Source organism: Artemia sp. Qi Xiang Cuo, chromosome 7 (genome assembly GCF_049724085.1).
Source record: "Artemia sp. Qi Xiang Cuo chromosome 7, ASM4972408v1, whole genome shotgun sequence".
NCBI classification, from domain to species: Eukaryota; Metazoa; Arthropoda; class Branchiopoda; order Anostraca; family Artemiidae; genus Artemia; species Artemia sp. Qi Xiang Cuo.
In genome coordinates, this window is record NC_142800.1 from 53,590,440 (window position 1) to 53,608,999 (window position 18,560).

Sequence of the window (18,560 nt, forward strand, 5' to 3'; positions counted from 1 at the left end):
TTCAGCAATTTCACTCAATAAATTATGAAAAAATTGTAAGTAATTAACAAACTCTGTCCTGAATTCGCCTCTTGGAAACACAATACAGACATTTCATTCAAGAAATAAAAAAATTTAAGTAAGTAACAAACTCTTTTCTGACTTTGCTCTTGGATACACAACACAGAAATTTCATTCAAGAAATTATGAAAACACTGTAAGGAAGTAACAAACTCCTTCTTGAATTTACCTCTTGGATCCACATTACAGACATTTCATTCAAGAAATTATGAAAAAAATGTAAGTAAGTAACAAATTCTTTCTTAAATTCACCTCTTCGATTCACAATACAGACTTCTCATTCAAGAAATTATGAAAAAAATTGTAAGTAGGTAACAAACTCTTTCTTGAATTCACCTCCTGGATACACAATACAGAAATTTCATTCATGAAATTATGAAAAAAATTGTAAGTAAGTAACAAACTCTTTATTGAATTCACCTCTTGGATACAGAATACAGATATTTCAATCAACAAACTATGAAAAAATCGTAAGTAAGTAACAAACTATTTATTGTTTTCACCTCATGGATACACAATACGGAAATTTCATTCAAGAAATTATGAAAAAATTGTAAGTAAGTAACCAAGCGTGAGAGTAAGTAAGTAAGCGTGTGGCACCAGGCTAAGTGAACCTACAATTTTACAACTAAGTGAACCACAACTTACAATTTTTTTAATAATTTTATGAATGAAATTTCTGTATTGTGTATCCAAGAGGGGAATTCAAGAATGAGTTTGTTACTTACTTACAATTTTTTCATGATTTCATGATTGAAATTTCTGTATTGTGTATCCAAGAGGTGAATTCAAGAAAGAGTTTGTTACCTACTTACAATTTTTTTCATAATTTCTTGAATGAGAAGTCTGTATTGTGTAGCGAAGAGGCGAATTTACGAAAAAGTTTGTTACTTACTTATATTTTTTTTATAATTTCTTAAATGAAATGTCTGTAATGTGTATCCAAGAGGTAAATTCAAGAAGGATTTTGTTACTTACTTACAATTTTTTCATAATTTCTTGAATGAAATTTCAACCTCCTGGATACACAATACAGAAATTTCATTCATGAAATTATGAAAAAAATTGTAAGTTAGTAACAAACTCTTTTTGAATTCACCTCTTGGATACAGAATACAGATATTTCAATCAACAAACTATGAAAAAATCGTAAGTAAGTAACAAACAAATTCACCTCCTGGATACACAATACAGAAATTTCATTCATGAAATTATGAAAAAAATTGTAAGTTAGTAACAAACTCTTTTTGAATTCACCTCTTGAAAACACAATACGGAAATTTCGTTCAAGAAAATATGAAAAAAATTGTAAGTAAGTAAGAAACAAAGTCGGGCACCTGCAGCCAACCTACAATACCACCTTTTTTTCAAATACCTGCATTCACGTTAGGTTCATTTAGGTTCACTTAGCCTGGCACCACTCGCTTACTTACTTACGCTCACGCTTGGTTACTTAATTACAATTTTTTCATAATTTCTTGAATGGAATTTCCGTATTGTGTATCCATGAGGTGAAAACAATAAATAGTTTGTTACTTACTTACGATTTTTTCATAGTTTGTTGATTGAAATATCTGTATTCTGTATCCAAGAGGTGAAATCAATAAAGAGTTTGTTACTTACTTACAATTTTTTCATATTTTCTTGAATGAAATTTCCGTATTGTGTATCCAAGAGGTGAATTCGAGAAAGAGATTAATACTTACTTAGAATTTTTTCATAATTTCTTGAATTCACCTCTACTGTATATCCAAGAGGTGAAATCAATAAAGAGTTTGTTACTTACTTACATTTTTTTCATAATTTCTTGAGTGAATTTGCTGTATTGTGTGTCCAGGAAGCGAATTCAAGAAAGATTTTGTTACTTACTTACAATTTGTCATAATTTCTTGAATGAAATTTCCCTATTGTGTATCCAAAAGGTGAATTCAAGAAAGAGTTTGTTACCTAATTACAATTTTTCATAGATTCTTGAATGAAATTTCTACATTTTGGTTCTAAATTACAATTTTTCATAATTTCATTAATAAAATGTTTGTATTGTGTATCCAAGAGGTGAATTCAAGAATGAGTTTGTTACCTACTTACAACTTTTTCATAATTTGATGAACAAAATTTCTGCATTTTGGTCCTTAATTACAATTTTTCATAGTTTCATGAAAGAAATTTCTGTATTGTGTATCAAAATTTCTGCATTTTGATTCTTACTTACAATTTTTAATAATTTATTGAATGAAATGTCTGTATTGTGTATTCAAGAGATGAATTCAAGAAAGAGTTTGGTAGCTACTTACTATTTTTTCATAAATTCTTGAATGAAATGTCTGTATTGTGTATTCAAGAGTTGAATTCAAGAAAGAGTTTGTTACCTACTTACAATTTTTTCATAATTTCATGAATCAAATGTCTGTATTGTGTATCCAAGAGCTGAATTTAAGAAATAGTTTGTTGCTTACTGACATTTTTTCGTATAATTTCTTTAATGAAATTTCTGCATTTTGGTTCTCAATTACTATTTTTCATAATTTCATGAATTAAATTTCCGTATTGTGTATCGAAATTTCTACATTTTGATTCTTACTTACAATTTTTCATAATTTTTGGAATGAGATATCTGTATTGTGGGTTCAAGAGATGAATTCAAGAAGGAGTTTGGTACTTACTTACAATTTTTCATAATTTCATGAATGAAATTTCTGTATTGTGTATTCAATATGTGAATTCAAGAAAGAGTTTGGTACCTATTCATAATTTTTTCATAGGTTCATGAGTGAAATTTCTGTATTGTGTATCCAAGAGGTCAATTCAAGAAAGAGTTTGTTACTTACTAACAATTTTTTCATAATTTCTTGAATGAAATTTCTGCATTTTTGGTTCTTACTTACAATTTTTTCATAATTTCATGAATGAAATTTCTGCATTATGTATTCACGAGATGAATTCAAGAGAGAGTTTGATACTTACTTAAAATTTTTTCATAGTTTCATGAATGAAGTGTAAATTTCTTGTGTATTCAAGAGATGAATTCAAGAAGGAGTTTGTTGGCTACTTAAAATTTTTTCATAATTTCATGAATGATATGTCTGTATTGTATATCAAAGAGCAGGGGTGGCTCGAAGGCGGGGGGTGGGGGAGGTTGAGGGGGGTTATACACCCCCCCTTTCTCTTGCTAAGTTGTATCAGTCGTTTATTTTGGCCTCAACCAGGTACCAGGCGCTCATCTCAGTCACTGACAGTTTGAGTCGTTTTTCTTCCTCCTGGAAAGACTTTCACTCAAAGACAAGGTCGTTTAAATTAAACCAAATTTCATAACCCCGTTAGGTCTCTGGTGAAATGATTCCTAAAGGGACTGGACTGGCAGCAACTCGCTTTGTTTAAATATTCGTTCTCACCACGGCATGAAACAGTTGCATGTTTGTTTGCTAGGATATAACTCTGATTTTTATTCGTGTATATCCGCTGAGGACGTACACAATGCTCAGTGATTTCCATGTAACGTTTATAACCAAACGCCTCCGACCCTCTCTCCAATGATTTGAATAAAACAAGTGATTTTTGGACAAAACTCTTCCCCGCCATCAAATTCGACGATGGAAAGTATGAAGTTGCTCTTTTCGATTGTATTCTCAAGAATATCATGAGAAAATATCGTACGTATGAGATAAAAGTTATACCATTTGATTGGTCACTCTTTGTCGAGTATGAATGGGTTGAAGCACTGAAATCTAGTGAATGTTCCCATTTCACAGTTAAATAAATGAATTTGGTAGTATGACTGATTTGTGTCGTACAATCAATAGAAAAATCACTGTTCGTAAGAAAAGTGCATTCCAATTTAATTATTCAATGAAACAGGGCAGAATTTACATTAGTTAGCCTGTTGACAATGGAATGATTCATCTCAATGATAATCTAAGAGATGTTCTTAGCTTTAAGCAGAATATGATCAGTGGTAGAACTCTGGAACTGTCAGTGGGTTGAATCGTGTTATTTTTGCAGATTACCCGTCTGGTTACGCCTCTAACTCTTGTATATTTCTTTATGCGTTCTTTGTTGTATATCCAGTATTGTATATCCAGGAGGCGATTTTGTATTGTGTCTGTATTGTGTATCCTACTTGCGATATCCTACTTGTGTATCCTACTCCTACTTGTTTCTTGAATGAAATTTCTGTATTCTGTATCCAAGAGGTGAAATCTATATAGAGTTTGTTACTTACTTACAATTTTTTCTTATTTCCTTGAATGAAATTTACGTATTGTGTATCCAAGAGGTGAATTCTAGAAAGAGATTGTTACTTACTTAGAATTATTTCATAATTTGTTGAATGAAATATCTGTATTGTGTATCCAAGAGGTGAAATCAATAAAGAATTTGTTACTTACTTGCAATTTCTTCATAATTTTTTAAGTGAAACTGCTGTATTGTGTGTCCAGGAAGCGAATTCTAGAAAGCGTTTGTTACTTACTTAGAATTTTGTCGTAATTTCTTGGATGAAATGTCTGTATTGTGTATCCAAGAGGTGAATTCAAGAAAGAGTTTGTTACTTACTTACAATTTTTTCATAATTTCTTGAATGAAATTTCTGCATTTTGGTTATTAATTACAATTTTTCATAATTTCATCAATAAAATTTCTGTATTGTATATCGAAATTTCTGTATTTTGATTCTTACTTACAATTTTTCTTGAATGAAATTTCTGCATTTTGGTTCTTAATTACAATTTTTTCATAATTTCATGAATGAAATTTCCGTATTGTGTATTCAAGAGGTGAATTCAAGAAAGAGCTTGTTAATTACTTACAATTTTTTTCATAATTTAATGAATGAAATTTCTGTGTTGTGTGTCCAGTATGTGAATTCAAGAAAGTTTGTTATCTACTTACAATTTTTTTCATAATTTCTTGAATGAAATTTCTGCATTTTGGTACTTAATTATAATTTTTTCATAATTTTATAAATGAAATTTCTGTATTGTGTAACCAGGAGGCAAATTCAAGAATGAGTTTGTTACTTACTTGTAGTTTTTTCATAATTTCTTGAATGAAATTTCTGTATTGTGGATCCAAGAGGTGAATTTAAGAAAGAGTTTGTTGCTTACTTACAATTTTTTCATTATGATATATCCAACAACGGATGATGGTAAAGAATTTATTCATTCTAATACATATATTTTGTCAATGTTATCCGACGTATCCGACAAATGATATCGATAAAGAATGTCAATAAAGAATTTGTTCAATTTGATACTTAAATTTTGTCAGTGTTATCAAACATATCTGTCAAAAGACATTGATAAAGAATTTATTCACTCTGATACTTAGTTTTTCTCAATTTTATGGAGCATATCTGGCAAAGAATGTTGACAAAGAATTTATTCATTCTGATACTTCGATTTTATGAATGTTATCTGATGTATCCGACAAAGAAGTTGATAAAAAATTTATTCACTATGATACTTAGATTTGGTCAGTGTTATCAAACGTATCTGTCAAAAGACATTGGCAAAGAATTTATTCACACTGATACTTAGATTTTCTAAATTATATTTGATGTATCAGACCAAGGAAGTTGATAAAGAATTTATTTATTCTAGTTCATAGATTTTGACATTGTTATCTAACGTATCTGACAAAGGATGTTGATAAAGAATTTATTAAATCTGATACTTAGATTTAGTCAATTTTATCCGATGTATCTGACAAAGATGTTGATAGAAAAAATTTATTCACTCTGATACTTAGATTTTGTCAATGTTATCCCATGTATCTGACAATAGATGTATGCAAAATCCTTTTCTTACATCTCAATTGTTTCAATAGACATTCTAAACGTTTGATATGCTAGCATACTGATACGCTTCAGTGGTTCCTATGGCCGTACTCAAAATGGAACATAGATAGAGAATGACCTAGATAAGGTTTGTTCAACTCAAGGGTGCCCTAGTGGATGACCTAGATAAATATCATTCAACTTGATACGCTTCAGTGGTTCCTATGGCCGTACGCAAAATGGAACCTCAATAGAGAATGACCTAGATAATGGATATTCAATCTCAAGAGTGCCCTAGAGGATGACCCAGATAAAGTTCATTCAACTTGATACGCTTCAGTGGTTCCTATACATCCAATAGAAGTATAATAGAGAATAACCTAGATAAGGTTCGTTCAACCTCAAGAGTGCCCTAGGGGATGACCTACATAAAGTTCATTCAACTTGATACGCTTCTGGGGTTCCTATAGGTCCACGCAAAATGGAACCTCAATAGAGAATGACCTAGATAAGGTTCGTTCAACCTCAAGAATGCCCTAGGGGATGACCTAGATAAAGTTCATTCGACGTGATACGCTTCAGTGGTTTCTACAGGTCCAGGCAAAGTATAAGGTCACATTCTACTAATACCATCCATTTAGCACATATAGCCACCCATGTAACAACACACTTAACCAACCATATAACATGACAGTTAACCATCCATATAACAGACATATCTTGAGGTCTCCGATAAGAATGTTTCTGTAGCAATACCAACATTTCAAGCGGACTTATTGCTCTAGTGATCTTTGAAATAAACGTTTGACGGCGAGTTAGTATCTCAGTTCCACATAGACATTTGATTAGTTTAGATTATTTCAAGTTGGAAGAAAAACATTCTAATATTTTGAAAATGAGCTTGAAGGATTTGACAGTGATGTTATGAAGGCAAGAGCTCCCAATGTAGCAGTTGAAATTGGAAAGGATTGTCGAGTAAAATTTGAGAGGGATGAGATGTTTGGTAGATATGTTATATCATTGAGTAAATTCGAGTCAGATGCACAACTATGTTTCACCGCAAGAGTGAATATAATGCATATAACGAGACTAGAACATGGATTGAATGCTATCATGAAGCACATTGAAGAAAATGGATTAACTCACCTAATGAGAAGAAAGTGAAAATGTATTCTTTTATTACAACCATTCCAAATATGAAGCATTTACAGGAACATACTGAAGATACTTTATACTATAGTGACGACAAATTCTTTCCTGAATTCACCTTTTGGATACACAATACGGAAATTGCATTCAAGAAATTATGAAAAAATTTTAAGTAAGTAACACAAGAAACTATGAAAAAATTGTAAGTAAGTAACGAACTCTTTCTTGAATTCATCTCTTGAATACACAATACGGAAATTTCATTCAAGAAATTATGAAAAATTGTAAGTAAGTAACAAACTCTTTCTAGAATTTGCCGTTTGAATACACAATACAGAAATTTAATTCAGGAAATTATGAGAAAAAAATTATAAACAAACTCTTTCTTGAATTTTCTTCCTGGACAGACAATACAGCAATTTCACTCAAGAAATTATGAAAAAATTGTAAGTAAGTAAAAAACTCTTTCTTGATCTCTCCTCATGTATACACAATACAGACATTTCATTCAAGAAATAAAAAAAATTAAGTAAGTAACAAACTCTTTTCTGAATTTGCTCTTGGATACACAAAACAGAAATTTCATTCAAGAAATTATGAAAACATTGTAAGTAAGCAACAAACTCCTTCTTGAATTCACCTCTTGGATACACATTAGAGACATTTCATTCAAGAAATTATGAAAAAAATGTATGTAAGCAACAAACTCTTTCTTAAATTCACCTCTTGGATTCACAATACAGACTTCTCATTCAAGAAATTATGAAAAATTGTAAGTAGGTAACAAACTCTTTCTTGAATTCACCTCCTGGATACACAATGCATAAATTTCATTCATGAAATTATGAAAAAAATTGTAAGTTAGTAACAAACTCTTTTTGAATTCACCTCTTGAATACACAATACGGAAATTTCTTTCAAGAAACTATGAAATAAAATTGTAAGTTAGTAAGTAACAAAGCCGGGCACCTGCAGCCAACCTACAATACCACCTTTTTTTCAAATACCTGCATTCACGTTAGGTTCATTCAGGTTCACTTGGCCTGGCGCCACACGCTTACTTACTTACGCTCACGCTTGGTTACTTACTTACAATTTTTTCATAATTTCTTGAATGGAATTTCCGTATTGTGTATCCAAGAGGTGAAAACCATAAATAGTTTGTTACTTACTTACGATTTTTTCATAGTTTCTTGAATGAAATTTCTGTATTCTGTATCCAAGAGGTGAAATAAATAAAGAGTTTGTTACTTACTTCCAATTTTTTCATAATTTCTCGAATGAAATTTCCGTATTGTGTATCCAAGAGGTGAATTCAAGAATGAGATTGTTACTTACTTAGAAATTTTTCATAATTTCTTGAATTCACCTCTACTGTATATCCAAGAGGTGAAATCAATAAAGAGTTTGTTACTTACTTACAATTTTTGCATAATTTCTTGAGTGAATTTGCTGTATTGTGTGTCCAGGAAGCGAATTCTAGAAAGAGTTTGTTACTTACTTAGAATTTGTCATAATTTCATGAATGAAATGTCTGTATTGTGTATCCAAGAGGTGAATTCAAGAAAGAGTTTGTTACTTACTTACAATTTTTCATAGATTCTTAAATGAAATTTCTACATTTTGGTTCTAAATTACAATTTTTCATAATTTCATTAATAAAATGTTTGTATTGTGTATCCAAGAGGTGAATTCAAGAATGAGTTTGTTACCTACTTACAACTTTTTCATAATTTGATGAACGAAATTTCTGCATTTTGGTTCTTAATTACAATTTTTCATAGTTTCATGAAAGAAATTTCTGTATTGTGTATCAAAATTTCTGCATTTTGATACTTACTTACAATTATTTCATAATTTCTTGAATGAAATGTCTGTATTGTGTATTCAAGAGGTGAATTCAAGAAAGAGTTTGTAAGGTACTCACGAATTTTTCATAATTTCATGAATGAAATTTCTGTATTGTGTATCCAAGAGGTGAATTCAAGAAAGAGTTTGTTACCTACTTACAATTTTTTCATAATTTCATGAATGAAATGTCTGTATTGTGTATCCAAGAGCTGAATTTAAGAAAGAGTTTGTTGCTTACTTACATTTTTTTCATAATTTCTTGAATGAAATTTCTGCATTTTGGTTCTCAATTACTATTTTTGATAATTTCATGAATTAAAATTCCGTATTGTGTATCGAAATTTCTACATTTTTATTCTTACTTACATTTTTTCATAACTTTTTGAATGAGATATCTGTATTGTGTATTCAAGAGATGAATTCAAGAAGGAGTTTGGTACTTACTTACAATTTCTCATAATTTCATGAATGAAATTTCTGTATTGTGTATTCAATATGTGAATTCAAGAAAGAGTTTGGTACCTAATCATAATTTTTTCATAGGTTCATGAATGAAATTTCTGTATTGTGTATCCAAGAGGTCAATTCAAGGAAGAGTTTGTTATTTACTAACAATTTTTTCATAATTTCTTGAATGAAATTTCTGCATTTTTGGTTCTTACTTACAATTTTTTCATAATTTCATGAATGAAATTTCTGCATTATGTATTCACGAGATGAATTCAAGAGAGAGTTTGGTACTTACTTAAAATTTTTCATAGTTTCATGAATGAAGTGTAAATTTCTTGTGTATTCAAGAGATGAATTCAAGAAGGATTTTGTTGGCTACTTAGAATTTTTTCATAATTTCATGAATGATATGTCAGTATTGTGTACCCAAGAGCAGGGGGGGCTCGAAGGGGGGGGCGGGGCGGGGGGTTATACACCCCCCTGCCTCTTGCTAAGTTGTATCAGTCGTTTATTTTGGCCTCAACCAGGTCCCAGGCGCTCATCTCAGTCAGTGACAGTTCGAGTCGTTTTTCTTCATCCTGGAAAAACTTTCACTCATAGACAAGGTCGTTTAAGTTAAAGCAGGTTTCATAGCCCTGTTAGGTATCTGTTGAAATGATTCCCAAAGGGACTGGACTGGCAGCAACTTGCTTTTTTTCAAAACCTCTTCTTACTCGCGTATAAATTTTGTCCCAAAGGGACTGGACTGGCAGCAACTCACTTTGTTTCAAAACCTGTTCTTACTCCCATATAATTTTTGTCTGTCTCAGATAGTTCGTTCAGATTTAGCCTGTCAACATTATTGTAGATTATTTGTTAAAGTGAAGTCTGATTGGATAACAAGAATAAACCGAAAGTGAGGGACAAGTTTGCGTGCATGGACTGTGGGCCAAACTTTGACTACGGGTGGAAAAGAAGGCATAAAATTTCTAAACACAATGGAAAAGCAATCAGAATTCAAATGACAGGAGCCCCGCGAAACCCCTTTGAAGCAAGTGTATCTAGGACAGTGAAAAAAGCTCGATTACAAAACGAGTCTGAGATTGAGCTGAATACAGCGCTTGAAAAGGACAAGGAAGATTTGGCCATATACCCAGAATTTGTTTCCCAGGGCAGGGATAGTTCTGAAAACGCTGGGATAGCTCATTCCAGTCTGGAGGTAAATTTTTGGCTATGACTCTAGTGAAACATAGTTACAAACTCGGAGTGTCCGCAACACTTTCCGCAGATATGTCCCCATAACATAATTTCCTCTTGGCAAACGCCCCCATGGCGAAACGTCCCCAACATAAATTTAGTACTTCGCCTTGGTCTTAAGGTGCATTGTCGTTAAATAGCAGCCGAATTTGTTTTTAAAGTAAAAAGAAGAAAAGGTAAATTTAAAAAGTGTTATCATTATAACTTTCTTCGATGTTTTTTTTTGTTTTTGCGCATATATTATGGTGGTTTCTTGTATTAAAGAAAGTTATATTGATAGAAATCTTTCTTTAGGTTTTGTTATTGTTATTAAATTTACTAGTTTGTTTTAGTTCCTTTTTTTGGGGGGGGGGGGGCATGACTGGTCACTATTTGGAAAAGTTTTATGAGTTGGTAAGAGTTAGCCACCGTAAGAAGAGTTTCCTGTGGGGAATGACAGCCTTTTCTACGGTTAAGGCAAGTTTTTTATAATGGAAAAGTTTTAGGTAGTGTATGGTGCCTTATTGTGTGTCCAGTTCGGCTGCTAATTGATATTTAAAAAAGTGTAGGTGACGGATAAAAGTTAAGAGTTATATTTGTTGCTTAAAGTAAATTTATTGTCACTGAGAGGAGAGGAGGTGGGATTTCAAAAAAAAAGAAAAAAAATAGGCGTATTGTCGAAGTAAAAACAAGACCAAAGATTTCGAAGGGATCCCAAAAACTGGATATTTATTGGACTTCTTGGTCCAGACAATCGGGTTTGTAGAGTTCCGGTCTTCACCAGACCCGTAAGCATGTTAGCATTTATCCCTAATCAACCGCTTGAAAATGTAAAAAAAATGATACCGAAATGATACCGTGAGGTTTTCGACGGATTACGACCAAACGGCTATGCCGCTGAGAAGACCAAGTTCAGATATGGATTTAGCAGCTATGTTTACGCCTATACATCATCTCCAATCGACAATCGAATTTAGAAAAATCTTTTACTTTTACTGAATTCCTGATTTTAGCAATTCCGTGCAAACTACTTGTCTGGCAGGAAAATAAAGCTCAAAAACAAATTCAGCGTGTTTCATTACCCCTATATCGAAACTCTAATTAAGGTCAAAAAAATATTTTTACCAATTTTGGCCGGATTCCGGGCAAACTAATTGTCCGACAAAAATATAAAGTGAGGGATGAGCAAGTATGGATTCAGTATGCAATTTTACTCTATTTCGAATTTATAATCGACTTCATAACAAACTATTATTTCTAGTACGCTAAATTTTCGGTTAAAAACGAATGCAGTATGTCTCCTTACCCCTTATACTTCGGATTTTGTCTTCGTTTTATTAAATTTCCGGTTTTGGCAGGATTCTGAGCGAACTATTTGTCCGGCCCAAAAAAAACTTCAGATACAGATTTAGCATATCTTTACCCCTGTGCCGAATCTATAATCGACTTGCAGACACATTTTTATTTTTTCCAGATTTCCAGTTTCGGACGCATTCCGGGCTAAATACCTGTCCGGGAAGAAAATAACGGTCGAAAACGATTTCAGTATGTGTCCTTACCCCTACATCGAACCTCTAATCAACTGCAGATACAACTTTTACTGTTAATCATTTTTCCGGTTTTGGCTGGATTCCGGGCGAACTTTTTGTCCAGCGAGAAAATTAGTTTCAGATATGGATTCAGCATGTCTCCTTACACCTCTAAATCGACTATGTTATTTACTTTTAAAATATCTTTAACTAACCCCCACCCCTAGATATAGAGCTACATAGCCCATCTACGAAAATGACCTGTACTTTGACCCAAAGAATCCTCACACCAAGTTTGACAATTACCCCGCCTAACTTATTTGGAATGGACCTAAAACATGTATAGGCCTACCCCTTCGAGAGTTATCATGCTTACAGATGGACAAATTGTACAAAGTCATAGATATCCCGTCACTTACGTTTGGGATCCCAAAATTTTAAGATTTTGCATCGAATATTTAGGAACAGTCTTATAGGCACGAAAAACCGGATGTGGGACCAGTTGCGTAGGGTATTCACCGTTTACTTCAAAATATACAGACTTGTGTTGGGCTGGTCTCATGCATTGGTAATCCTAGGTCGTTAAAAGCAAAGGTTGCAGTAGTAGCAGTGCTTTCTGTATTTACTGCGGAAAACTTGAAAACCCGGTATTTCTGATTAACTGTCTCCTCGTAGTCAAGCAGACCACAGGTTTCGATGGGATCCCAAAAAGTGGAATATTTATTAGACTTCTTTGTCCAGACAATCGGGTCTTGTAGATTTCCAATCATCACCAGACTCCGTAAACATGTTAAGATTTATCCCTAATAACCGCCTGAAAATTTACTTCTGCATCGCAATCCAAATCAAAGCTCTGTAAACTTTGGAAGGGGGTGTTTCTGGGTTGAAACCAATAATTAAATTCTAAGTATATGTCAAAAGGTCCACTTCCTAGTCAAATCCCATTTCCTTGATAACTAAATTAATTCTGAATATTTGCTGTAATTCCTAGAAGTTGACAGATTAAAACTAGAGCAGTTCTGTCAAATGTCCGGATTTGTATCTGCATATTGCGCTGAATATAAGTTACCAATTTAGATTATTTGAGTCAGTTCTAATTCTGTATCTGTCCTCGCCGTATGTACAGTGACTGTATTAAGTCTATAAATAAACATTTTATACTCTAAACATAAACTATGTGATGGTTAGAGACTCTAGACATCCTCCATCAGTAGAACCCAGATAATAGGCCAACGCTACCATAAGACTCCAAAGAGAAGAAGTCACACTTTACAGAGAAGTAGACAATTCACAGAGAGGTGAACACAGAAAGTTTACAGCTCTATACGACTTCAGAATTAAATTTAGCTTTCTATCAAATTTCCGGATTGCAGGATTCCATACGAATTCCTTGTCCAGTGAAAAAAAAATAAAGTTTAGCTAATACGGATTCATTATTTATTTTTACTCCAAACTCGAATCTCTAATCGACTTCAAAAGAAACTTTTACCTATAGCCAATTTTGGGTTTTGGCCGGATTCCGGGTGAACTGCTTATCCGTCAAAGAAATACAGTTCAAAAATGAATTCAGCATTTCTCCTTGTCCCTATATCAAATCTCTAATCGACTCTAAAAATAAAATTTAATTCCACCAAATTTCCGACTTTGGCATATGGCATTTACGAACTTGACCTGTACTTTGACCCAAAGGATTCTCACACCAATTTTGAACAAAACATCTCAATCCCTTGCTAGGTATCCGTCACTAACGTTTTAGGATCAGAAAAAGTGGAAGCCTAACCTGGCTCGAAAAGAGTCAAACAAGGAGAATGCAAAAATCAGTGTAGTTCCGTTAGGGTGGATAAGAATGGCCTAAGAAGTTCGAGATCTCGGAGTCTGACGTAAGTAAGATAAGGCGGGTCTGATGCTTTGATAAAACCAATCAGAGAGATAAAAAAAATCAATCAACTAAATATCGCAGAAAAGCCTGATCAAGGAGTTATGTCACAAACATGAAAACAAACGAGAGATCAACTGATATAGCCCACAAATAAGCCAATAAAATATAGCACAAAAAGAAGAAAGGACACACTACAAAATTTCGTGGTCTTAAATTAATCTGCTTTGAAAGAATATTATTATATTTTAGCCGTGGATGTTTTTTTGGGATCCCAAAACGTAAGTGACGGATACCAATTTGTCCGTCTGTTAGCACTATAACTCTCGAAGGGGTTGAGATATTTTGTTCAAACTTGGTGGCTTTTGGTCAAAGTAAAGGTCAAGTTCGTAGATGGGCTCCCTAGCTCTATATTTGGGTGTGAGGGAGGGGGTTTCAAGTTAAGTGGCGAACAAATATTTTTTAAATGCCAATGAGATGGTCACTTTAGGGGTATGTAGAAATGCTGAATAAAAAGCTGAAATTTATTTTGACGCCGGACAATTGGTTCGCCCAGAATCCGGCCAAAACCGGAACTTTGGAGGATGTTCCTGAAGCTGAATAGAGGGCCGACATAGGGTTAAGGAGACATTCTGAGTCCGTGTTTTGGCTTCATTTCTTACCGGACAAGCAGTTCTCCCGGAATCCGGTTTGGAAGAAGGTAAAAGTTTTTCCTGAAGCTGATTATAGGGTTGACACAGGGGAAAGGAGACATTCTGAATCAGTTTTTCAACTTCATTTCTTACCGGACAAGTAGTTCACCCAGAATCCGACCAAAACAGGTTTTGGGGCGGTCTCCAGCGAAATTGTGTTTACTGACAATTTTGCTTCAGGAAATGCATGTTACAATTACCAAGGAAACACTTGGCGTTAGAAAACCGACCTTGACAGAACACCTAGCGACAGAAACGAGAGATAAATTCGAAACCGGAGAAGACTTCATGCCATCGGTCAAGACAAATGATGAGAAGGAGTCAGATATAGGGCAAGAGGTCTCCGATCAAAGACACAACATGAAACTCTTTTCATGTGTCGCCAAGCAGGAGTACATTATATCAGTAGTTGCTGGCTCCAATGACATAGTTAAGACCGTCCGGGAAAATTCTGCGTTGAATGCAAGAAATATCTTGGTGGAAATACAATCTACATCATCTTCTGTGTTTGAGGTGCGCAAGGAACTAACAGTCGATTGCACTGAAGAACTTCTTAAAATTTCGGCAACTAGTGGAGTTGTTGTCAAAAATCACATTGACGATTCCGAAAGTGTAGTTCACAAGGATCCTGGAATAAGGAAGCCAATCTCTAGCGAAAACCAAAGAAAATACCTGATTTCATGTGGTCCTAATCAACCAAAGCTGAGTATGTTCCCCGCTGATCTGTCAGTATCAAAAAAGAAAGAGTGTTGTGTTAACCCCGGCTGGTATGAAGATTACTAGTTCTTAGATTAGAGTATCGAAAAAGATACTGCCTTCTGCTTTATTTTCTCACTTTTCCCTAGTGGTCCGGGGCAAGACCAGTCCGAAAACGCTTTGGTGGAAGACGGTGTGCGGCAATGGCACAAAATGAAGAGCCAAGGAAAAGTAAAGAAAGGAAAACTGGCTAGTCACTTCTCTTCCGGGTCACACAAAGCAGCTTTGTCGGATTATTGTCACTTCGTCAGCAGTAATGGTCATGTTGATTTCCTACTTGATAAAAGAACTCGAGCTAAGCTTTTGCAGCAAGCAAAAGATGAAGAGACAAACAGAAAATTTGTGACAATTCTTTTCGACGTTGTAAGAACCCTAGCGAGACAAGGCATTGCATTTAGAAGAACGGAAGAACAAGACGGCAACTTTGTTCAACTTGTTCAACTTCTAGCGAGATATCTGCTTGCTCTTAAAGCTTGATTAAATGATTCTTGGTATAGACCATACAAAGTTACCTATCTACACAAAATGTCCCAGAACGAGTTTATTGAATTGCTTTCAGCAGAAGTCAGGGAGAAGATCCTTGACGAAGTCCTGGATTCAGAATTTTATTCTGTGATGGCGGATACGACACCCAATGCTTCACATTCTGATAAGGTTGCAGTCGTAATCCGCACCATCAGCTCGGAAGGGATACCTAGAGAGAGACTATTAGATATTAGCGAGGCAAATGACAAAACTGGTCAGGGTATGGCAGAAACTATAATAGGAACACTGACAAGGAAAGGAATTCCGCTTCATAAACTAGCTTTTCAGTCGTATGACTATATAAGTGCAATGTCTGGTCAGTTTAATGGAGGCCAGTAGAAAGTATTAGAACTTCTCAGTCGCCATGTGCCTTATATGCCCTGCCAGGCCCACAGACTAAACACCGTGATACATTATAGTTGTAATTCATCTCTCTTGATAGCCGAGCTTTGCAATATCCTCGAAGAAATGTATGTGTTCTTCTCTTCATCTACACAGCGTTTTGCCGCCCTTAAAGAAAAACTCTCTTCGATTGAAAACAGCCTTAATCTCCGAAACTTATCACGGACCCGGTGGACTGCAAGGGCTGAAACCATACACGCAGTGATTAATTCTTTTGAATCAATAGTCTCAGCCTTTGACGACATAAAACAGACGAAGAACGCCGATATGAAAACGAAAGCACAAGCCAGCGGCCCCCTGAAAAGGATTCTCAACTTTGATTTTATCGCCTGCCTCATGTTCATGAAAAATATCATGTACAAGGCCAGGATTGCAACAGAAAAGCTTGAAGAAGAGGAGATGAACATCATCGACGCAATTGAGATGCTAGACGCTACGAAGAAACTTTTTGAAAGAAAATCTTGTGAGGAAATAAACAGTTTAATTCACAGTGCAGCACAGTTTGCCAAAAGGATGGAAGTGGACCCAGAGGTTGATTTCATCAGACACTATCAGTTGAAACTTGGACCATCTCGTTATGACAGCCGAGCTCAAAGTCAAGCCAATATCTCAATGCATCAGTTCTATAGACAACATTTCAGAATCTTGCTTGACAAGTTGACTACAATGATGGGAGATAATCTCAAAGCTTGCCTTGCCGATTTTCTGCCATTTTGCACCTAACTCCAGCCTCCTTTGAACAAACGTATCTCAGTTGCAGATATTGAGCAAGCAACAAAGTTTTCCCCAAGCCAGAAAAGAGCTCCAGATGCTACTGCTCTTCAAGTAGAGCTTGAAGTTTTGTTCCAGTTTTGCCACGGCACTGCTTGCTTCAGAGAAGTCCTTGGTGAAGGAAATCGCCGGAACCGTCAGCTTAAGCAGGCCAGTCGTCTCTGAAAATTGGCAGCGACTGCACCTGTTGCAATTGCAGCTGCCAAAAGAACATTCAGCAAACTCAAGTTTGTGAAGAATTGGCTGAGAACTGCCATGCTTGATTCTCGACTGGATTCCCTCATGTTGTTGGCGAGTGAGAAAGACCTCACCGATGGTGTAGACTTAAACAAGATTGTTCCGCGTTGGTCCATTTTTAAGAAGAGGCGAATCCAGATTCAAGCTTTTCTTAGTTGTGTATTTGCGCATGTAGTGTTCCGTTTTTGTCCTTCTTTGTTCCCGTAGATAAGTATAAATGATAAAACACTATTGTCTACGAAATTTGTAGGTAATGACGAGTCGTAGAATATGATCTAGAAGTCGTTCAAATGAGGGTTCTCACCCCTCTGGCCTGAGTGCTTCGAGCCACCCCTGATTGGAGTGAATTCAAGAAAGAGTTTATTACCTACTTACAATTTTTTCATAATTTCATGAACGAAATTTCTGCATTTTGGTTCTTACTTACAATTTTTACATAATTTCATGAATGAAATTTCTATATTGTGTATCCAAGAGGTGGATTCAAGAAAGAGCTTGTTACTTACTTCAATTTTTTTCATAATTTCATGAATGAAATTTCTGTATTGTGTGTCCAAGATGTGAATTTAAGAAAGAGTTTGTTATCTACTTACAATTTTTTCATAATTTCTTGAATGAAATTTCTGCATTTTGGTACTTAAGTACAATTTTTTCATAATTACATGAATGAAATTTCTGTATTTTTTAACCAAGAGGCGAATTCAAGAATGAGTTTGTTACTTACTTGCAGTTTTTCATAATTTCTTGAATGGAATTTCTGTATTGTGTATCCAAGGGGTGAATTCAAGAATGAGTTTGTTACTTACTTACAATTTTTTCATTATGATATATCCAACAACGGATGATGATAAAGAATTTATTCATTCTAATACATAGATTTTGTCAATGTTATCCGACGTATCCGACAAATGATATCGATAAAGAATGTTAATAAAGAATTTGTTCAATTTGATACTTAAATTATGTCAGTATTATCAAACATATCTGTCAAAAGACATTGCTAAGGAACTATTCACCCTAATGTTTAGATTTTCTCAATTTCATCCATTTCGTCTTACAAATGACCTTTACAAAGAATTTATTGACTATGGTTGTTTGATTGTGTGAATGTTATTTGATATATTCGATTAATAAGTTATTCTATAGTTCATTCACTATGATTCTTAGATTTGTGCAGTGTTATCAAACTTATCTGTCCAATGACATCGATAAAGAATTTATCCACTCTGACACTTAGATTTTCTCAATTTTTTCTAATGTATCAGAAAAAGGTA